Below are 23,161 nucleotides of genomic sequence, written 5' to 3'. Positions count from 1 at the left end.
GCCAAACGAAATAATTTCAGACAATGGTTCCCACTTCAAGAAAGAAGTGATAGACTTGTTGGAGAAATACAATGTGGCTTTCCATAAGTCCTCTACATACAGGCCGCAGACCAACGGAGCGGTTGAGGCCGCCAACAAGAATATCAAACATATACTACAGAAGATGGTGGAAACCTATCGAGATTGGCCAGACAAGCTGCCATTTGCTCTGTGGGGCTACAGGACTTCAATCAGAACTTCTACTGGAGCAACTCCATATTCATTGGTCTATGGAATGGAGGCTGTTCTACCCATTGAGATTGAGGTCCCATCATTACGAGTATTGGCTGAATGCCAAATAGCCGAAGCAGATTGGCAGCAAAGCAGATTCGAAGAACTCATGCTCTTTGATGAAAGAAGACTGAAAGCGCTGTACCACATCCAAGGTTATCAACGCAGAATTGCCCGGGCTTTCAACAAGAAGGTTAAGTCCAGGAATCTGAAAGAGGGAGATTTGGTACTCAAAGACAACCGAGCTCCCATCCACGACCCAAGGGGCAAGTTCAAACCCAATTGGACTGGTCCTTATATCATCAAAGCTATCTGGTCAGGTGGGGCTGTGGTTCTGATGGATCTAGATGGCTTGGAGTTCTCACAACCGATCAATATGGACAAGTTGAAGAAATACTATCCTTGAGAGGCTCGCTAGGCCGAAAACCCGCAAAGGGCGACCTAGGCAAAATTCAGAGCACAAAAAAAAAAATTTAGAAAATATAAAAACTGAGCTCGCAAGGTTGAAAACCCGCAAAGGGCGGCCTTGGCAAAAGTTAGAGCGCAAAAGGAGAGTGAAAATACTCGAGCGAACCTTAGCCTGAACTACGTAAGGCTTGATTCCCATCTTTGGGATACGTAGGCAACTTCACATCGAAGTTCAGCCATAAACTTTTCCCCGATCAACTTTGTCCAATTCGATCATCTCAGTCATCTTTATCTATCAGCGTTTACCGTGATCTCCAGTACAGTGCTGTTCAAACTAGGGGCAACTTTCCGTTGCCGCGACGGTGCAGAGTTACTCAGACAAGGGGCAACTTTCCGTTGCTTTGGAGTGCCGCATTGTTCTTCAGACTAGGGGCAACTTTCCAGTTGCAAGGATCTGGGGTTGTGTATCTCAGTGACAGATTTTCGGCATGTCCAGTTCTGATCCACATCGAAAATAGTTTTGAAAAGTTTTAATAAAAGTTGACTTTGTTCAAATCAATCTTTTTATGACTTAGACCATTTTTGGACCAAAAGTGGAAAATTTTCAGTACCATAACTTTCAATTTCATTGATTTCAAAATAGAGTTCTCCTGCTCTTGCATTACAATCGAGGTTGCTTTTTAGTACAATCATAAAGAAAACTTGAAAATACTAATAAGCAATAAATTTGGGGCATAGTTGAATCAAGTATCTCTGTGTCCCACTCCAGAGTTGGACGGGATATCTGATGCCAAGCTGGGCCCAACTTGTACCTCCTTTTTTGAGCCAATCCACATATTCATCTAACAAAGTGCAACTGAAGATTGAAACAGGGGCCAGAAACTCTCTAGTCCTCCATGCCGTGGCATATCTCTGGCCGGCCAGCTCCCATGGATGACTGGCAATGTTGCAGTGTGTCCCCTCGGCCTTGTCTTGCTCTTCGAAGGAGAACTCCAAGCATTACCATACAACAGGAGAGCCGAAGGCCTTCATTTCAGACGCGTTCCGATGCCCAGATCGTCAGAAGTACACCTTTTGTTTTTGAGCTTTTTGCTTATCGAGTTGTTGTACTTTGTTTATCGAGTTGTTTGTCGAGCGGACGTGTTTTGTGTTTTGAGTCCTTGCTCTCTGTTTAAGCAAATTTTGTTAAAGTCTTGTTTGTTTGCATTGTTGCTTTTTGCTTATCGAGTTGTAAACTTGCTAAAGATTCTGTTATATCTTAGTAAGTTGGGTTGTTTAGTTTGTTGCGTCGGTTCACTACCTGATTTGGTGATTACAATGCGCATTACCATTCAAATTCATTTCTTGTGCAAAACAAATTGATGCGATACGATGCTAAAAGTACAAACACCTTTCCAAAAGCTATTTCATTTCATCATGCATTACAACAAATAAAGGTACAAGTTTTACAAAAATAAAACCGCCTAACAATGTGCAAAGTGCTACAAACTACTAGTAAAAAGAAAAATAAAGCATGGAAATAGCAGCATCAAAATCCTCGGGAGCGGGAACGAGAAGCACGCCTAGTCCTCTTTTGCGGGACAACCTCCACACCATCGTCAGAGTCGGAGCTGTCGTCCTCAGGATCCTCCTCAGCCTCGCCTCTGTTCCCCGAGCCAAAACCGGAGCCTCCCTCCTCGACAGATGTCTCGAACTGACGGTCGGTAGCCTCCTCCTCCTCCTCCTCATCAGACTCCACCTCCACAACATGAGCCCTGCGTCTGCGGACAGGCCCCCCTCGAGCTCCTCGAAATGGCCTAGATGGCCCGGCTCCTCGGGAAGGCCGAGACGACCCAGCTCCCTGATAAGGCCCAGATGGCCCAGCTCCCCAATGAGGCCCAGGTGGCCTAGTCTGTGGCTGACCGGACCATGAAGGCATCTGAAAGCAAAGAGTTCAATTCAAATACATCAGTCCAAATATGTACATCGGATACAGATACGAGCAAAAGCTACATGAAGTGGGTGCGTGTAAATACAGTGTACAAGTGAGGTGTGTGTCAGATGTGCTCTACACAAGTAGTCTATCAATGCAGTAGAAATCAGCATGTCATCAGAAGTATGATAAATGCCAGGAAAAACTGAAGGGTACCTGAATGCCCGCAACAGACAACTGTGCCTCCCTGCGTAGGACCATGCCCTCGAGTGTGGCCACCAGCTCAACCATCTCCTCCATGTACCCTCGCGATGGCTGCAAAAATGAGTTCATAATCATCAGTGAACAAATGAGTATTTAAACATCTGAAATGATGAATGACGAAAGTGGAGCGTACCGGCGGTGAGTCCGGATCAATGGCATATCGATCACTGGGCATCCGAGGCTCTAGTGGAACTGGAATCGGAGAGCTAGTCCCATACTGCCACGCCATCAACTCAGTAGGCATATCTGGCCATCCCAGATGAGGATGAATCGACGGGTTCGGAGGAAACGGTCTACTCCCACCTCTAGATGCGCCAGCCCTGCTAGAAGAAGGGATGTCTGTAGCCCGAGCCTGAGCCTGATCCGAGGATGACATACCGGCAGGTCTCATCATCGGAATACGAGCCTCTGTCAATGGAGGCATCAAATATATGTGACGATAGGTGGCGTAGTCCCCCTCCGCAACATATAACAAAGCATCGCTGCCTAGCATGGCGCCGACTACCTCTGAGTAAGAGAGCCTGTCAGCGGTCCGCATACTAGCCGGAGGTACTGCGGGAACATCCTGGGAAAGATACCCCCGTACCTGGCACAGAAAGCGCTCCCCCAAGAACCAGACTCTGCCAACTGGCCCTTCGAGCAGGACCCTATACCGGGAGATGCCTGATGCTCCGGTATACTGAAGTAGGAGATCATCACCCAGAGGTGCCCAAGGCTGCCAAGTAATCTGCGGATGATAAATGTATAAACCAATCAGAAAACGAGAATATACAGAGCAAATCAAAGATGAAAATGAAAAGAACTGAAAGTTCTGAAATACCTCTGAGTGTCGCACAGTGTCGAAGTACTGTCGCAGGCGAACCAGGGTCTCTCGAGGCCTCGCCCGGTGCGGGCCCTCAAAAATCAATGAATATGGGGTCACGGGAATCCCCACCACCTCCAGCACTGGGGCTAACGATGGGAAATATACATAAGCCCATAGCTGAGAAAAGCAGTGCAGAATGTAAATACGAAATGCTGAGAGCAAAATGCAGACTGTAAAAGTACGCTGTGTGTGCAATGTACAAGTAATGAAGAGCAGAAATGTAAATCGAGGGGACAGAAAGTACCTCCCAAGCTCTCCAGTAGCCGCCAAGCAAATCGCCCCGCCCGCGGGAGGTCGCGCTCATGTAAAAGTAGAGGGTAGCCAGGCCAGCGCCACCCCAATCATATCTACTGACCTGTGATAGGTCAACCAGAGCGCTCAACAGGTATAACCCAATGGTGTTCCCTCTGTCGGCAAACAGAGTAGTCCCGAAGAGGAACATCAGGAAGCCACGAGCATACTGCTCTGTCTCCTCAGGGGTCTCGGGCACCATCTCCGCCCGCCGGAAATGGGAGGAGAACCAAGTATACCTGACTCTCCCTGAAACCCTATCAACAGGTGGGCGAGCCCCCAACAAGTACATCCAGGCGGCCTCCCACTCGCCCATATCCTCGTCATAGGGGATGGCCCAACCTCCAACATCAAGGCCGGTTAATACAGCAAAGTCAAAAGGGGTCATGGTCATGTCCCCGGTGGCAGAGAAATGAAAGGAATTGGTGGTGTCCCACCATCTCTCTACCAGAGCTGCCATCAAGGTCCTCCTGGCAGGACAGCGTGACAACCCGGCGCAGAAGGGCCCAAACCCTGCCAAGTCTACCAAATCCCTGACGCCCTCCGGGAGCTCAGCATACCAATCCCGCGCCATGGTGGAACCATATCCTCGCACGCTGCGGGAACCACCCTGCATTCAGAATGAATATATGTGTCAATAATGAAATAAATGGGCTGTATACCAATGATAATGAAATGGGCTGTGTGCCAATAAGGTGAAATGGGCTGTGTGCCGATGAAGTAAAATAAGCTACATGCAAATCACTATCTACCTGGGCTGCGTGTTCAGAGAATTTGAATTTTGGGCTGCGTGTTCAACTTTCAGTTAATTTGTGGGCTGCGTGTTCACTATCTACCTGGGCTGCATGTTCAGAGAATTTTGAATTTTGGGCTGCGTGTTCAACTTTCAGTTAATTTGTGGGCTGCGTGTTCACTATCTACCTGGGCTGCGTGTTCAGAGAATTTGAATTTTGGGCTGCGTGTTCAACTTTCATTTAATTTGTGGGCTGCGTGTTCACTATCTACCTGGGCTGCGTGTTCAGAGAATTTTGAATTTTGGGCTGCGTGTTCAACTTTCAGTTAATTTGTGGGCTGCGTGTTCACTATCTACCTGGGCTGCGTGTTCAGAGAATTTTGAATTTTGGGCTGCGTGTTCAACTTTCAGTTAATTTGTGGGCTGCGTGTTCACTATCTACCCGGGCTGCGTGTTCAGAGAATTTGAATTTTGGGCTGCGTGTTCAACTTTTAGTTAATTTGTGGGCTGCGTGTTCACTATCTACCTGGGCTGCGTGTTCAGAGAATTTGAATTTTGGGCTGCGTGTTCAACTTTCAGTTAATTTGTGGGCTGCGTGTTCACTATCTACCTGGGCTGCGAGTTCAGAGAATTTGAATTTTGGGCTGCGTGTTCAACTTTCAGTTAATTTGTGGGCTGCGTGTTCACTATCTACCTGGGCTGCGTGTTCAGAGAATTTTGAATTTTGGGCTGCGTGTTCAACTTTCAGTTAAGTTGTGGGCTGCGTGTTCACTATCTACCTGGGCTGCGTGTTCAGAGAATTTGAATTTTGGGCTGCGTGTTCAACTTTCAGTTAATTTGTGGGCTGCGTGTTCACTATCTACCCGGGCTGCGTGTTCAGAGAATTTGAATTTTGGGCTGCGTGTTCAACTTTCAGTTAATTTGTGGGCTGCGTGTTCACTATCTACCTGGGCTGCGTGTTCAGAGAATTTTGAATTTTGGGCTGCGTGTTCAACTTTCAGTTAATTTGTGGGCTGCATGCAAATCACTATCTACCTGGGCTGCGTGTTCAGAGAATTTGAATTTTGGGCTGCGTGTTCAACTTTCAGTTAATTTGAGGGGTGCGTGTTCACTATCTATCTGAGCTGTGTGTTCAGAAAAATTTGAAGTTCGGGCTGCGTGTTCAACTTCCATTTAAAGTGTGGGCTGTGTGTTCACTTTCGAATTCGGGCTGAGTGTTCGACAAATCAGTGTTTGAGCCATGTGTTTTAATGTGGGCTGTGTGTTCGCAATTAATTAATGAGCCGAGTGTTCAGAAATTCAAGTGTTGAAACTACATGTTCAAAATGTAAGCAAAGTACTATGTCATAAGCTAAACTACATATTCAAGCATGGCAAAGGTGCGAAATGTGAAATACAGAAGATAAGGTAAATACCTCTCGGGCCTCGTGAGAGAGATGCTGCTCCGGCTCTCTGAGAAGCAGATCCGCGGGTGCTCTCTCGTCAAAACTGGTAAAATGACGGAAAACGGCACGTGGAAGAACGTATACTGGTGGACGATACCTCCCGGGAATAAAAGGTCGGGTCCTCGGAGGTAGAGTCATGGGATCGAAGTCATCTCCGGCACCTGGGAAACCCCCACCGTGAGAAGAAATACCCGCCATTTTCAAGAATCTGCAAAAGGGGAGCAAAAATGAACAAAATGCGCAAAAATTGGAAAAAGTCAACAAAAGTCAACTCTCGGGAAATAAAAAGTCAACAAAAGTCAACTCCCGAGAAAATATTCTAAATATTAAGATGAACTTACCTCAAGTGGTGGAAATGCAAAAAGAAGCTTCAAAACCGGAATTTAGTCGCTCCAAAGTGTTTAAAACTAAGTGTTTTTACGAAAACAATTTGCGCGAGGTGTTGGAAAACGCGCGTAAAACTCAAAACTGGAGAGAAAAGTGTTGAAAGAGGCAAGGAATGAAATGGGGTTCGGCTGCCATTTATAGGCTTCAAGCCTTGGATGAAATGCATGCAAAAAGGAGGCAAAAAGACGAAAATGCCCCTGGGAAAAGGGCACGGCCGGCCGGCCTCTAAAAATAGCTGGCCAGCCATCTGCTTTTTGCAGAAATGGCCGGCCAGCCATTAGCTTTTTTGGAAAACGGTTGGACACCCCCCCTTGGGAAGATAAACGGCCGGCCATGCTCCCCACATGCTCACCTAGCTCTCTGCAAATTTTGAGGAAGATCGGAGTTCCCGGGACCTGAAAAAGTTCAAGAAAAGTACACTTCCGGTCGCGAAATTGCTCCGTCGGGACTTCGGTTTCGAGTGCTGACATGTGTCTCATCATCATTCATCGAAATCAAAGTGTATCCTTTTTGAATGAGCTGTAACCTTTCAAAGAAGCAGATCAGAGGTCGTGATCGAGTTACCTTCGCCGAAACACGCATTTCCATACTCGTTGTTTCACGACGAATGACACTCCGATTCATGCTCGTTTTGTACTTTCATGCACACGTCTTGCACTCTCATGGGCATACTCACATTGTCATGTACATTTCTTGATATTTGTGTATCTCTGTGTTTGAGCATGCGTCGTCACACATATCTCATTCTTGCATTACGATGCATCCACTCACCAGCACTGCGTGTGTCAAACTTTCGGAATCACATTGAATATATGTTGTTAGCATATTATGCTTGTTGCAATTTCTCTCTCTTGCAGGCACGATATTGTATGTACGGTTCAATTGAGGTTGGTGCGACCAGACGAATCGCGCAGGTATCGTATCTTCTCCGTGTGAGACGTGGCGGGGATTGAATAATCCTCCGCATTCTTAACTGCATGAAATGTAGTTTTTGCTTTGCATTCTTGCTTAAAATTGTTGCATCTATTTGCGAATACTTGCCTCATTACAGCTAGCTGCATTTGCACGATCATTGGGCTATCTTCGACTTCTTGCATGTCATTTGCATTTTGCCCCCCCTGCCTGCGGGCATGCCTGCGGGCACATCTTTTTCTATCTTGTATGTTTGTCTGAGTCTTCGGCCTTGTCAAAAATGGGTCGTCTCTAGGCTTTGACATTCACTCCCGTCACTTGTGACTTCCGAGTTCTGTCAAAGAGGGGCAACTGTAGACACCCCATTTTTGACCGACCTTAAGACTCAGACGTCACCGATTAAGCGCTTGGTGATGTTGCATAATGTGCTTGTTCAGAAGTTTCAGAGTCGCGGCTGTGAGCCCTGCCTCCGGACTTCCAAACCCTTTTCTGCGCCTTGTCTCGGTTTGCGAACCAGACTCGGTTTTCTCCGTTGCTTTTCTTGAGGGGAGGGAGAGGTCCCGTAGACCACCTCTCAATGTCCGTAGGCTACATTTGGTGGCCGTAGGCCATTTTGCCCATTTCGGAGTCCGGTTCCCGGTTTTCGGAGCCGTCAGGCCGTGTGCCTCGGTTCGGGACCGCTTAACCATCTCCTATTGCTCTGATTTTTTTGGCATACATCCTATTTCATCCATTTTGAGGGACACTGGGGGCTGAGAAACCCACTTCGAGGTCAAATACAATTTTCGGTGCTTAACAGCCCATTTCCGGGACCCCGAACTGCGTGTTTTGGCTCCGGAACATTCATTTTGCAACGGTTTTCGCTCATTTTTGGCAGGTACCTCTGTTTTATCACAGGGAAGGTCACTGAAGGGTGGGAGGCCAGCAATTGTTGCAGCAGCCAGTTATCTCTCCTCCCGAGCCTCCCGGCGCCCGTTTTTCGCACTTCCGGGCTAATGTTGAATACCTTAGAGCTAGCGTTGCCAACTTTCGATCACATATCTGTGATCTACACATCTGAGAGGCCCCTAAAAGTTCATGGCCGGCCATTAAGGTCACCTGACCCTTTTGACCCCTTTCTTCCGGGCTAATGTTGAACCCCTTGGACCCTTTTTCTCGAACTTTGAACCACATATCTGTGATGTACACACCTGAGAGGCCACTAAAAGTTCATGGCCGGCCATTAAGGTCACTTGACCCTTTTGAACCCCTCTTTCCGAGCCACTGTTGAACCCCTTGGGCCCACTTTCTTGGAATTTCAATTACATGGTTGTGTTGTACACACAAAGGCCTACCTCCTCAATACCTGGCCGGCCAGAAAAGATGGTTGACCCTTTTGACCCCTAGCCGGCCGGCTAGGGGGTGTGGCCGGCCGGCCACCTTCAGCAAAAGTGAGCGGCCGGCCGTGCTCTCCTCACTGTGCCCCTTCCAGCTGTGAGGCAATATCCCCCAGATATTTTCTGTATCCGGGGGATATTTTGGGAGAGAGTTTTGCTCTCCTTTGCACCCCCCTTTTACACCCCCTTTCTTGACCTTATAACCAGCTGAGGGCCTTCTTCTTGAGGGTTAGAAAATTTGATCTTAAAAGCTCCATAGCCAACTCCATCTTCATTTTCTTCAATTCTTCAAAAACCCTAAGTCCATTAACCTCCATTCCTTCTATACCACCAAGCTCTACCACCACTATCTCATTTCCAGCAGCTAGGAAGGGTTCTTGAAGGCCAAAGGAGCAGCAAATCCATCCATCAGAAGCAAGGCAGTCCCTGGCTTGCACGCCAGTTTATTTGCTTTCTAGTTAATTCATTAGTTAGAATTCTGTAATATTCTTTTATTCGGGACTGTAATATTCGGACTGTATTATTTATTTGGACCCTCCGAGTGAGGGCATAACTGTAATAAGTGTGCGTGAGTGTGTTGTATGTCTTCCAACCCCACGTCTTTCTCCCTTTTATTTATCCGCTTATGATGGTTAGATTAGGGTATATTTAAATTAGCATACAGTATGACAGCATGTCTGCATCATTCATCTGTTTTGCATGCACCGGGCTCGGCGCATCATACTAACTGCATCGTACTTTCAATACCAAATTGAATACATGTTAGTTGTAGCATTTCATATGCCATCTTAGAATAGCCGAGCCTACTATAGTTGCATTTTGCATGTGTTGCATTAGGCATTTCTGTACACTTAGGATCATGCATGATTTCTAATATAGTTTCTATTTTGGCTTGGAGTACCCGGTAAGTTTTATGCTTTAGCATCCTTGCATGCGTGTGAGTGTTGCCATGAATAGCATGCTTACCATGAGGCTACGTGCTTATCTGATATATCTGCCTGAATGCCTGTGGGTGAAGGTTGGGTTATGTGAATTGGAATGAATCATCAAAATGTTTCAAGCCTACCTACGGGTAGCAAACCATTTTCAAAAAGCAAACATGAAATGTTTTGTTCCAATTCGGACGACCCGGTCTATACTTATATGCTGTGAGCATCACATAGTAACCTAGGCTAATAACCGGAATAAGAACTCACAATGTTTTCAAAAATTGATATCATGGTTAGTAGAGGCCGGTCTATGACCGGGCGAGCGGGGGTGCTCACGAAGTGACCTTCCCCAATCGTACCCAAGTTCCCGAGCCGAGGCAACTTTGGTGATGACGGACACGTGGCCTTTTGGCACCGAGTCAGGGTTTCCTAAATTTCCCAAAATAAAATATTTAGGTGGCGACTCTGTATCTGGCAAAGCAGTCCATGTTTGGCACTTCTTTCAAAAATCAGTTTTCCTAAAACGATTTGCCGGATTTGGACTCTTTGGTTCAGATTTAGAACCGTGACAACAAAAGTCGAGTCCGAGCTGTAGCGAGATCCCCCCGCGGGCTTGTTACAACTGCGCGTACCATCAACAAACTGGTCACACCACCGACAACTGCTTCCGACTTTGCCACGAAGTACAGGATCTGTTTGATGACGAGGTCATTCTCCCACCGAGCTCAGCAAAGTCTGTCACCACTGAGTTGGTGGACTTCGAGGATAGTACAAGTATGTGATCAGGGGTAGGTCCACCTGCGAGCGGCGCTCGGTTTATTTCAGATGTGGTGTTTGGCACACACTATTTTGAGCATTTGCGAATGCTGGTTTTTGTACTTTATGACTTAGGTGTTGAGTCAGTTTTATGGTTTTGTTTTGAGTCTTTCTCTTTGTTTCGAGTCAGTCTTTTTGCTTAAAGGTCTGTCTTGTTATATCAAGTCAGTCATGTTGTATAGGAGTCGGGTGATCCCAAGGTTATTACCTCGGACATCATTGTCTTATTTTGTGATTGTCTTTTCTCTTTCTTTTGAGTCTGTCTCTACTGTGGAGCAAATTTCAACCAAGAAATCTAAATGAAACAGCTGTGGTTGTCATGTTTTTGCGTTTGTTGCTACTTTGAGCCTGTTGTGTCAACGATGTCTAGAATGAAACGACAGTGCTTTTCACTTACTTTTCTGTGCCTTGAAATCATTGTATTGACCTAAGTTTTTCAAAACTTTTTGAACACTGTGATGAAAACAAAAAGGAAGGAATTCCTCGGGATTTGCAAAAATTTGATCAATTGAGAAAAAGAGAGGCATGTTAAGCCCTTAATGAATGAGATCATGCTTATTAATGTGAGCACTGAGAAGGATCCTGGCTTGATCCAGATTGGTTCTACATTGTCTTCCGTGCGAGCGATTAGTCACTTTCTTAAAAGATTTCAAAAAATGTTTTGCGCCATCCTACGAAGACCTGTGTGGAATCGCTCTTGAGATTGTGCAGCCTAGGATCGCTCTCAGCCTCGGGACTCAACCCCTTGCTTTCAAACCTTGGGCTCGGATTCAGAATGTTCAAAAGTCAATCATGATGTGAGGCTTGTATGGCCAGATCAAAAGCAACCCTTGGACTAGGGGCAAGAAGGTCAGATATGATCAAAAGGAAGCTTGCAAAGTTAGATCAGAAGCACCCCTCGAACTAGGGGCACAAAAATACCAGATGTGCTCGAAGAGTCAAGAATTGGGACATTTCTCAAGTTAACGAAGATCAGCAAGAATGCAAAATCCCAGAAGGGAGGAAAGAAGAAAGTATTACTGAAGAACAACCGAGCTCCTATCCATAACACTAGGGGCAAATTCAACCCCCCATTGGATGGACTCATGCATTGTTAGCAAACAGCAGCCATTCTCTTGGATTCAGATGACTTCGAGATCTTAAAACCATTTGACATGGACAAAGCTACACTTTTACCCTTGAGAGGCTTGCTGGGCCGAAAATCTGGAAGGGCGACCCAGGCAAAAGTTAGAGCAAATGAAAAGAAAAGAAAAGAAAAGAAAAATGCAAAAAATGAAGAAAAAGAAATGAAAAAAAAATAAAAAGATAAAAAAAAAAAGAATTGAAAAGAAAAGAAAAACATAGCTCACAAGGTTGAAAACCCGAAAGGGCGGCCTTGGCAAAAGTTAGAGCGTAAAAGGAGTGGTTAATACCCGAGTGTACCTTAACCGGAACTACGTAAGGCTTGATTCCCACGTTTGGGATACGTAGGCAACTTCATTCTGAAGTCCAGCCATAAACACTTCCAAATCGATTATGTCCATGTAATGGTTCTGATCATCTTTGTCTTCTCTATATCTGAGAGTTCGGTTGTGATCGTCACTTTGAGGACTGATTACAGTGCACTGTGGTGCCATTCAGACAAGGGGCAACTTTCCGTTGCCATGCAGTGCCATTCAGACAAGGGGCAATTTTCCATTGTTTTGGAACTAAGGCTGTGCATCTCAAGAGTAAATTCTGTGTTGGTCGAGCAGTGGCCATTTGCAAAAAATAGTTTTGAGAATTTCTAATGAGGTTGACTAATTTTCTAGAAAATTATTCTATTTTTCCAAAACTGAACCATTTCTTGGACCCAAAAAAGGAAAATTTTCAGTGCTCATAACCTAACTTGCATGATTTTGAATCAGAAAATCGAACAAACATGTTAATCTGACTCTCATGTTGGTCAAAATTGTTTTAGTAGAAAACCAAAACAAAAAATGGTCAAAATGATGAACTAGGGGCGCAGTTGAGTCAGGTTTTCTGTCTTTTCCCCGTTGTCAACATACTTGCCAGAAAAGGGCATTCTACCTGCCAGAGAAGGGCACAACTGAAGCTAACAGCAAAGGGCCAAAAGCTCTCACATCCTCCAAGCAGCGAGGTATCAAGCCAAGTGCGAAGCACAAACTGGAATGGATCAAGATATTCCACTCCCTCATCTGGACAGATTTGATCACGTCCAACCTCCCCAGTAGAGCATCGTCAACCGATGTCAATTGCAGATTTGCTACACACCCAGTTGTAGCGCAACCCCTCTGTGGGAAAGTTCACTGTTGTGAGCAGAAGAAGAAGAATCTAGCGGAACGCTAGGGGCAAGAGCCCGTAACTTTCTGTTTATCCATCAACCACCCAGGGGAGGGATAAAAAAAGAAGAGAGATTAAGGAATAGAGAGATGTGCACTAAGAGAAAAAATGAGAAAAGGGCTTTTCAAAAAAACAGAGCCTGAGGGCCGAGTGATGTGAGAATCACAAATAAGAAAGGGTGGGAAACAATACCCGAAGAAACTGGCTCCTCGTGCACTGAGAGGTCTCTTGCCTTTATAACACAGCTGAGTGTTGTGTTTATGTGTTTTTGTTTATTTCGATTCTTGTTTTGAGTCGTTTGAGTGTCAATAGATGTGTTTAGGTTGTTTTACCTTGTTTTTCCTTTGTTGAGTTATGTTTAGGTTGTTTACCTTTTGTTTTTCTTTGTTGAGTCATTTTTTACTGTGGTTAGTTGTAGGCTCAATACCCGGTTGAGAACCCTTTTCTCATTATAATTTCAAAAAATGAATTGTTTTGCGCTCAGAGTGTTGTGTCGTTCTCCACATTTGTGCAAAACAGAATTTGTTCTCTCGTAAAACCGCAGGGTTCGACCCAGGTCACGTCAGAACAGTGGAACCAGGACCTATTTGAAGCTATGTGGGTTCTGGACTGCGAAGCAGAAGAAAAGAGGGAAAATTCAGAGCATCTGAGTATGTTTCGACTGCTGTACATCTCGTATGTTCAGTATGAGCTGTGTGCATAATAAACCAAGTACTGTGTTGTGAGCCATGGGTTCAGAGTGAGCAGTGCATTGAATAAGCCGGGCGCAGAATAAACCGGGTACTGTGTGATAGGCTGTGTGTTCAGAATGAGCAGTGTGCTATAAGGGCTATATGTTCAAAACAAACAAAATATTGTGTCAGCTGTTTCTATGCTAGAATGGCGATCAGAAGTGCTCTCCCTGAGTACCAATTCCTGCCAGAGGCATCTTGGCTATGTTTGCAATGAGTTCCTAGGAGGTTAATTGTGATTGTGGAAACTAGAGTTCGAATGGTTGTAGCCTAGAACCCAAAGGTTTGGAATTTCCGAGGCTAAAGTTTGGTTTGAATACCCAGGGGTGTATCCCCAGCTTGAAATCTGTATGGAAGCCCCATAGGTTGAGGTAGCAGGTACGCGCCTCGATTTTGGATACTGAATCAACCTAGTCTGTCACCCCGTTGAAGAATAGGGAAAGTTGTGAGTATGATTAGGAAGAAAAGCGGCATCTGTGGTTCCCCAGCAGATGTTGCTCCTTGTCAGCATTTTAGACCTTTGTACTGTGAGTTGAAGGTAGATGTTCGAAGAACACAAGAGGGGGGATCCCCGTCAGAGTAGAGCGGTTTACCGCCACTTACCCTGTGAGGTGCTTTCTAAAGCACCGCTTTGTTTATTTATTACTTGCATTAAACATCATGCATTGTATTGCATTCTACCTTTCGAGTTTCTTCCTCATTTATGCATAGTATTGTATGTACTGTTCATTCAGAGACGTTTCGGTTCAGTTTTGGTTGATACCTTTCTCCCCTCGCATTTGGCATGCGTTCGGATCTACCCTTCTCCTCTCGCGTTTGATACGCGTTTGGATGACTGTGCTTTCTTGCACAGTCGTTTCCCCCCTTGCGTGTTGATACGCCTAGAGGTTTTCCTTCCTCTATCTGAAACACGAGGATGTCTCCCAGCATTTCTCCTTTTCTGGTTTAGAGCATTTAGAATACGTTCCAATGCTCGTACCTTCGAGGAACACGGGGATATGTCCCTATGTTTCTCTTTCCTTCGAGGAACACGGGGATATGTCCCTATGTTTCTCTTTCTTTCGAGGAACACGAGGATATGTCCCTATGTTTCTCTTGCTTTCGAGGAACACGGGAATGTGTCCCTATGTTTCTCTTTCCTTCGAGAAACACGGGGATATGTCCCTATGTTTCTCTTCCCTTCAGAGACACGGGGATACGTCCTTATGTCTCTTTTTCTTTTCGAAACACAGGGTTGTCTCCCTTTGTTTCTCCTTCTCTAGTTACGAGCATTTGGAATGCGTTCCAATGCTCGCGCCATTTCCGAAACACAGGGATACGTCCCTATGTTTCCTTCTTTTTTAGAGACACGGGGATACGTCCTTATGTCTCTTCTTCTTTTCGAAACACGGGGTTGTCTCCCTTTGTTTCTCCTTCTCTAGTTACGACCATTTGGAATACGTTCCAATGCTCTTGCCATTTCTGAAACACAGGGATACGTCCCTATGTTTCCTTTTTTTTTAGAGACACGGGGATACGTCTTTATGTCTCTTCTTCTTTTCGAAACACGGGGTTGTCTCCTTTTGTTTCTCCTTTTCTGGTTACGAGCATTTGGAATACGTTCCAATGCTCGCGCCATTTCTGAAACACAGGGATACGTCCCTATGTTTCCTTCTTTTTTAGAGACACGGGGATACGTCCTTATGTCTCTTCTTCCTTTTGAAACATGGGGTTGTCTCCCTTTGTTTCTCTTTCTCCGGTTTAGAGCATTTGGAATACGTTCCAATGCTTGTACCATTCCGAAACGGTTGGGATACGTCCCTATGTTTCTCTCTTTGTTCCTTCCTCACACGATTGCAGCGTGTTTGGAATTCTTTACGTTTTCTCACGAATTCAGCGTGGTTAGAGTTTGTTCCTTCCTCACACGATTGCAGCATGTTTGGAATTCTTTACCTCTTCTCACGAATTCAGCGTGGTTAGAGTTTGTTCATTCCTCACACGATTGTAGCGTGTTTGGAATTCTTTACCTCTTCTCACAAATTCAGTGTGGTTAGAGTTTGTTCCTTCCTCACACGATTGCAGCGTGTTTGGAATTCTTTACCTCTTCTCACGAATTCAGCGTGGTTAGAATTGTTCCTTCCTTACACGATTGCAGCGTGTTTGGAATTGTTAACTTCTTCTCATGATTTTGGCGTGGTTTGAGTGTCCCTCTTCCTCACACGATTTCAGCGTGTTTGGAATTTGTCTCAGGTTGCATTGTGTACGCACTTGATTGTTTGTTTTTCTTCCTCTCATGATTCCAGCATGGTTGGAGTTCGCCCCCCTTTGCATCTAATTGCATTTTGCATGCATTTCATTCGTGCTATTTTGCGTACCTCATATGCACCTATTAGTGCATAGCATTTCATTCGTGCTATTTTGCACACCCCATATGCACTTGTTAGTGCATAGCATTTCATTCGCGCTATTTTGCGCACCCCATATGCACCTGTTAGTGCATAGCATTTCATTCGCGCTATTTTGCACACCCCATATGCACCTGTTAGTGCATAGCATCATTCGCGCTATTTTGCGCACAACATCATGCACCTGTTAGTGCATTGCATTGCATTCGTGCTATTTTACGCACCTCATTTGCACCTGTCAGTGCATTGCTCGAGCTATTTTGCGCACCTTACCTACACTTGTTTGTGCATTTCATTGTTCTGTATACTCCACTTGCATTGTTATGCTTGTTTTCACCGCATTGCTATGCGTCACACTTAGGTTGCATTGTCTTGCATCCATTCCGCATTGTTATGCGTCACACTTAGGTTGCATTGTCTTTCATCCATTTCACATTGTTATGTGCACGATTAGGTTGCATTGTCATGCACCACTTCACTTGTGTTTGTCACGCACTTCTCACTTGCATTGTTATGCATGTTGCTAACGATATTGTACCAGTTAAGTTTTCTTTCTTTTTCAGGCACGATATTGTATGTACAGTTCATTTGAGGCTGGTGCGACCAGATGAGCCGCACAGGTATTGTATTCTCTGCGTGAGACGTAGCGAGAATTGTATAATTCTCTTACATCCTTTCTGCATAAAATGTAGTTAGATTTGTATATGCTTGCTTAAACTGTTGCATGTTATGCTTCGTTACAGCTCCCTTTGCATGATCATGAGTTATGATTCGGCTTTGTGCATTGTCTTTGCATTTTGCCCCCTGCCTTCAGGCACATATCTTGCTAGCTTGTATGCTTTGTCTAAGTCTTCGGCCTTGTAAAAGTATGGTCGTCTCTAGGCTTTGACATTCACTCACGTCATCGTTATGACTTTCGAGCTCTGTCAAAGAGGGGCAACTGTAGACACCCCATTTTTTACTGTCCTCAAGACTTGGACGTCATCGTTTGAACAATCGATGATCATCTAATGCTCTCGTTCGTTTTGAGTTCCCGAAAGCCTCGGTAGCGCGCCTTGCCTCCGGATCTCTTAACTTGCCTTTTTTGTGCTTGATTGTAAACCAAACACTTGTGTTTTTGCTTCTGAGAGAAGAGTGTGGCTTTTTGGCCATCCCTACACCCCACCGGCCGAGGCTTGAAGCCATCGGCCAATAGTGTTGGCCGATCGGTACTATATTTAGTCGGTCGGCCATTGTGTTGGTCGATTGGCCTTTTTTGCTGGCCGAACCCTGTTCATCTACTTTATGCAGATATTTTGTGCCAGCTGGCACAACTGGCACCCACAACTAACCCCCTCCATACACGTGTATGGAGGCATTTGCCTCTTGTTTAGCTTCTCTTAGAAGCTTTAGAATTTGAGCCTCTATAAAGAGAGAGCTCCTCCTCCCTCCTCAGGGGTTCAAAAAATTTGTTCATGAGAGGATAGATATAGTGTTGTATCTATTCTTCTTGTTTTAGCTTTGTTTTGTGCCCCTAAAGTGTAATATTGTCTTACTATTGTACATAAACACACACTAGAACACCATCCTTGGTTGCTGAGGTACTAGGAGGTTGATTTCAATGTTCTTGGGTTGGTTTAAACTCAGAAAACCTGTTGGAGCTTTGTTCTTGAAGAGGTTCTACAAGGGTGAGCTTCTTACCTTTAGATACCCCTTTCTTACTTAAGCTTTTAGCCCATCTTGCATCTGTTTTTATGCTTAACTTATAACTGATAAAAGTTATGTTTTTAAGTGCTTAAAATAGTTGTTTAAGATCAGTTTGGTGTTTGGGGTTGTTTACCCCCTCTTAGGCCTTGTTTGGCCTCATTTTTGTGCCCTTTTTGTGAGCTCCGGGACCACCTTGTGTTGACCTTCTCACCACTGAAATCCCTGGTGGGGATGGTGTTTTGAGGTCCTAAGAAGGAGAGGGCCATCCCCTCTCCTTGTTGTCTTCAATACTTGTCATATTTGCCTCATATGTGAGCACCTATCTTAAGTCCATGTTGGCCATGTCTTAGCTAGTATTTGGTGTTATTTTGCCATGGTTTACCTCTATCCAAAGTTGGTTTAGTGGTCTCTTGCATGCACCATATACTTGTCTTGTAATCCCTTGATTTGCCTTAACATGCATCATGTTGTAACATGTCTTTCTAGCGTGATTTTGGCTCGACTTCCAGAAGCTTTTATCCATATTTTGGTATGCTTGAGGTCTGATTTTGGTTGTCTTGGCCATCCATGACTTGCTTTATATAGCTACCATACAATCTAGCTTGTAAGCTTCGAGTGTTGAATCCTCTAGCATGCTCTACTTGGATCATTTCAGTGGTTTGGCATCACTTATAATGTTATTTCAGTCCATACAGTATGTTTGAATACTTGCGCTTATCGCTCCTTTGATGCTTTAAAAGGTTTGCGTTTTGTGCCTCATAAATGTGTCATTGCGTATGCCACCATGTTTATGCCTTTGGGGTGCCATCTAAGCGGGTTTTTGGGCTCATTTTGACATGCCATGACTCTGTTTTTGGTTGCTTAAATCATGCGATGTTTGGTTGTATTAGGTGTAGTGTAACACCTCTTTGGTGGCCTTGCATGCCTCATGACTTTCCCCCTTTGTCTTAGCTTGTTTTGGCTTTGGTCATTGCATGTTTTAGGCTTACTTTTCCGTGCTCTAGGACTGTTTTGAGTCATGCTTGCCGTATCTCCTTTGTTTTGTGTAGCTTTGGTTTAAGCCCCTTCACTAGCCTTAAGCTTTAGGCCTCCTTGCATGCTGCACTTGTTTGGTTTAGTTGATGTGGCATCACTCCTAGGCTCATTTCAGAGCATGCAATGTTGCTACATTTGCATGCTTTTCATTCCTTTTAAGTGTTCTCAAAAGTTGCCCCTTGATGCTTGAATGTTAGGCCAATTACCATGCATGTTTGCATGTGATTTTGTCCCTTACCCCTTAGCATTTTTGACCACTGATTTGGACCTATTTGAAGGTTGTCCATCTTGGTTTAAGACCATCCCCGCATGTTGTTGCATGCTTGCATTGCATATTGTCACATGCTTGTTGCATATTTGGTAAATTGCATGTTGTAACATGCTAGTTCAATTGTGCCTTGTTGTATACTTGGTCCATGACATGTTGTTTACATGCTTATCTTTGCATATTGTTATATGCTAATTGCCTTGTAAAGCATAGTTTCTTGCATGCTCATGTTGCATTAGTTTGCTTGCATGCTTAGGTTGCATAGCACTGTGCATGCATCCCTTGCCTCTTGATCACACATGATAGAGGTTGGAGGCCCTTAAGTGTTTTTGTGCATTTCATTTGATATTGAATTGCACACTTGGCTCCTTTGGCCATCATGCATCGAAATGCGTGATTGGTGGCCCGAGGGTCGAGAACCATCCTCCCTTGAGTTCATAACATGATAGGGAGGGTGGTCGTGCACACATTGCCTTGAAAATGCATTGACATGCTCTGTTTGTCCTCTACTGCAGCAAAACAACATTCTGCAGGAAGATATGGCCGGCCGGCCATCCATAGTGCCGATCAACTACAAATTTATGGCCGAGATCCTTACAAATGGTCGATGACCAATTCCACATGGCCGGTGTTCCTATACCTTGGCCGGCGACATCCCACAGCACCTAGAAAGTGATTCAGAAGCATCCTTGGGACTTGTGCAGTCTTCAGAGGAGGAAAATAGTGCAAACAGAGGCAACATGTGGCATGGCAACGAATTTCCGAGCGAAACCGACCGAGCATGCATTTGTCCCTCTTCTCGAGGCCTCTTTACTGTAGTTGTATCTAATTATTCATTTGGTTGTGTAATTAATTAATTAGCTTGTTAGTTAGTTAATTAGTTAATTTGTATTATTCTTTTGGTCTCTCCTTCGAGAGAGCCAATTGCTGTAATAAGCGTACGTATGTGTGATGCATGTCTTCCAAACCTCCATTTCTTTCTCCCTTTTATTTAACCGCTTACGACGGTTAGATTTAGGGCATATTTCAGTTAGCATCCTTATGCTATGCATGTTTGCATCATTCATCTATATTGCATGCACCGGGCTCAACGCATCACACTAACTGCATCGTATTTCAATTCCAACTTGAATACATGTATCAATTGTTGCATCTCATACGCCATCTTAGAATAGCCGAGCCTATTTCTAGTTGCATTTTGCATGTGTTGCATTAGCCATCTTAACATAGCTAGGATCATGCATTGATTTCTAACTAGCTATTGTTTTGGCTTGGAGTACTAGGTAAACTTTTATGCTTTAGCATCTTACATGAGTGTAAGTGTTGTCATGACATGCTTGCCATGCGGCTAATTGCTTATGTGACTTAAACTGCCTGGATGCCTGTGGGTGAAGGTTGGATTGCTTGAATTGGAACAATTCATTGAAATCCGTGTTTTAGCCTATTTGCGAGTAGCAAACTTCAAACCATTTTCCAAACAAACGGGTATGCGATACTTTGTTCCAAATTAGGCGATCTAGTCTATACTTGTGTGTTGTGCGCATCACATAGTAATTCTAGTGAATTAACCGGAATAAGAACACATATGTTTTCAAAACAAAATATCATGCTTAGTACAGGCCGATCTTCGAATCGGGCATAGATGACATTCCCCAATCGTACCCAAGTTCCCGAGCCGAGGCAACTTTGGTGATGACGGACACATGGCCTTAGGCAATGAGTCAGGGTTTCCTAAATTTCCCCAAAATAAATATTTAGGTGGCGACTCTGTATCTGGAAAAGCAGTTCATGTTTGGCACTTCTTTCTTAAAAATCTGTTTTCCAAAAAACGATTTGCCGGATTTGGACTCTTTGGTGATTTATCAGTCTTGCATTGCACTTTGCGAGATCAGATTAAGAACCGTGACAAATGAGTCCGAACTGTGGTAGCATGAGCCCGAGGGCGCGTCCATACAAGGATCTTGGATTCTAGAGTGCAAGTTTTGATGGGTAAAGTTATTCCCTTAGTGAAAGTATTGTGGCACCACCACGGGGTGGAAGAAGCTACTTGGGAACAAGAAGCGGAGATCAGTAGGAAATACCCAGATTTGTTTAATGATGTGTAATTCAAACCATTAGTTATTTTCCTAAATATTATGTATTTTGATTTGTGGAGGAAATGTGATGAAAAAGTATTGTTTTCATAAAAGTTCAAACTTCCATTTCATTATATGAGTTGTGATTTGATTTTGTTCTCCCTCGACTATATTATGCATGTTGTAAAAGTTGTCAATATGATGTCAATCTTCTTTGGGATTGTTGGTGTTATTTGTAGCAAGAATCACTAAATTTCAAGGACGAAATTCTTTAAGGGAGGTAGAATGTAACAACCTGTTTTGAGTGATCGCTCGAGCGGTCAATTGGTCACTTAAGAGGATAAATAGAGCTTTGTAGACCGCCCGAACTCCGCTCCGGTCTGCTCACGAGGGCGCGAATTGTGTTCTAGCTACTACAGTTCGGACTCCTGTCACGGTTCTGAATCTAATCTCACACAGTGCAATGTAAGACTAATAAATCACCAAAGAGTCCAAATTCGGCAATTGGTTTTGAAAAAAATCAATTTTGAATCAAAAGCGCCAAACATGGACTGCTTTGCCAGGTTTCAGAGTCGCCACCTTAATATTTTATTTTGAAAAATTTAGGAAACCCTGACTCGTGCCTAAGGCCACGTGTCCATCATCACCAAAGTTGTCTCGGCTCGGGAACTTGGGTACGAGAGGGGAAGGTCCTGAAATGAGCACCCCCGCTCGCCCGATCAAAGATCGGCCTCTACTAACATGACATGTTGTTTTTGAAAACACATGTGTTCTTATTCCGGTTTATTAACCTAACTTACTATGTGATGCGCACAACACACAAGTATAGACTAAATCACGTGGATTGGAACAAAACTACTCATGTTTGTTTTTGAAAGTGGTTTGAAAGTGCTACTCGCAAGTAAGCTAAAGTGCAGATTTGCCACCAAACAAGGTGGGCTTAGAAAAACATGATTTTGCCACTTCAAGTGGGCTTAAAACTCACCATCATCGAGTTGTTCCAATCCAAGCAATCAGGCCTCAACCCACAGGCATTCAAACAGTTATAGCAGTTAAGCACATAGCCTCATGGCAAGCATGCTGAACATGGCAACACTTACACGCATGCAAGGATGCTAAAGCGTAAACAAAAGCTATGTTAGAAATTAATGCATGACCCTAGCTATGTCAAGAATGCCTAATGCAACACATGCAAAATGCAACTAAGATAGGCTCGATTATTCTAAGATGCCATGTGAATGCAACTAGATAACATGTATTTAAATTAGTATTGAAATACAATGCAGTTTGTATGATGCGCCAAGCCTGGTACATGCAAGACAGATGAATGGATGCACGCATGCAAAGCATAAGTATGCTAATCGAAATATGCCCTAAACTAACCATCAAAAGCTGATAAGTAAAAGGGAGAAAGAAATGGGGTTGGAAGACATGCATCACACACATACACACTTATTACAGCATTGTGCGCTCTCGACGGAGGGTCCGAATAATAAGCTAACTAGCTACGCTAATTAAACTAATTATTACAAACCAACTAATTAATCATGCTATTCTAGCTAATTAATTATTACAAAACTTTAACTAATTAATCAAATTAATTAAGTTACAAAACTAACTAAGTAAGAAAAATAAGCTAAATTAGGCTGCCATAGCTCTGCCTTGAAATAATGAATGATGCATGCTCAGTTTCCTCGTTCGAAAATCCATTACTATGCCCAGAATTGTCTCTATTTGCATTTGTTTGATCTCAGAACACTGCACAAACTCCAGAATGCTTCTGCTCTAACACAGGGACCCTCTGGTGGGCTGCCGACCAGAAAAGGGGGCTGTAGACCACATGTAGACCAGAAAAACTTGTTGTAGACCAGAAAAAATGGTCGGTCGACCACCTTTACCGGTCTGCCGACTAGAAATTTTGCCGAACTCCAGTTTTACTACAATAGAGAACAAGAAGGGGCATAGCAGTGTATTTGCAAGATATGTGTGCACAACCACCCTCCCTATCATTTCTCAAGCTCAAGAGAGTGTGGTACTCGACTCTCAGGCCAC

The sequence above is a fragment of the Camellia sinensis genome, chromosome 12 (assembly GCF_055761805.1).
Source record: "Camellia sinensis isolate YWXY chromosome 12, ASM5576180v1, whole genome shotgun sequence".
NCBI classification, from domain to species: domain Eukaryota; kingdom Viridiplantae; phylum Streptophyta; class Magnoliopsida; order Ericales; family Theaceae; genus Camellia; species Camellia sinensis.
Note: the sequence above shows the minus strand (reverse complement) of the source record.